General features: G+C 45.4%; 1 protein-coding gene across 1 annotated transcript in view; it reads left to right on the top strand.

Moving 5' to 3' along the window:
* Positions 1-701: 701 nt before the first annotated feature.
* Positions 702-1,038, top strand: part of LOC118338012 (myelin-oligodendrocyte glycoprotein-like) — a 5,070-nt gene continuing 4,733 nt past the window's right edge. Inside the window, exon 1 of the mRNA XM_035675170.1 lies at positions 702-954. The gene's annotated coding sequence lies outside the window, so the exon portion shown is untranslated. The remainder of the gene's footprint in view (positions 955-1,038) is intronic.

Here is a 1,038-nt window from a genome sequence, read left to right on the forward strand (position 1 = left end):
TGGTATTATCATTAGTGTGTCGACTCTACGCAGGACACCTGAGGTAGATAGTTGAGATGGGGATGTATGTTGTGGGCAGGAAGCACCATCGGTTCATGTCCAATTTCTTTTCCAAGTGAATGCAATACACTCTCCATACTTGTAACTGGTGATGTCTGTATAAAATAAAGCTTTACTGAACTCACCCCATCCACTGATTGGCTCTTTGTTATCCCTCCCATAACCGATTGATCACTTATTTACTTTTTGACCTTACTTGACATTAAATTCCATCTGTTATAAGAGTAGCGGGCTCCTTTAAGGGATAGAGCTGTGCGCATGTGGCAGGTGCGTAACTTGTGGTGGTGTGTGTGTGTGTGTGTGTGTGTGTGTGTTGTGTGTGTGTGTGTGTTTGTGTGATAGGTAGTGTGGTTGTGGTGTGGGGGGTGTGTAGAGCGAGAAGAGAGAGGGAGCGGCAGAGTGGAAACAACGTGCGACGGTGAATGGCAGCAACAGCGAGAGACTGGTCGCAGTGATTGTACAGTTTATGTCACAGTTGTGGGTGAATAAAGGCTGTGCTTTCTCAAAGACAAAGTGGAGCCTCCGTGTGATGTTGTTGCCAACTGCGCAGATAAAGTGAAGGGGGTTCAGCCCCGAAGTTAGAGTCAACTTCGCCTGGAGGAAACTCTCCCCTGTGTTCCCGGACTACGGTCTGAGAGCCGAAACAGAATGGTTAACACATCTAACGTTGTTATTTTCCCCCGTTTTTTTTACTTAGGAAGAGATGATTGCAGTTTCCAGGAATTTCCCCCCTCACATTACTGTTAATGTCATTTTAAAAAAAGAAACCGATGCTGTAGAGACATGTTGGGTGACACATGAGTGGGTTTCACTGGGGGTTTCCCAGACACAGTGTCTGGTTTGGTGCAAATCCCAGACAGAAGCTGTGTGACTGCAGTGAATCTACATTCTGAGGTAAGAATACTGTATTCCTTTGTAACTGTTATTATTATTATTCATAGTCTCTGCTCCGCGCCGTCAAACCAAACTCCATTCAAA

The sequence above is a fragment of the Morone saxatilis genome, unplaced genomic scaffold, assembly GCF_004916995.1.
Source record: "Morone saxatilis isolate NCDOM2014 unplaced genomic scaffold, NCSU_SB_2.0 Contig4, whole genome shotgun sequence".
Lineage (NCBI taxonomy): Eukaryota > Metazoa > Chordata > Actinopteri > Moronidae > Morone > Morone saxatilis.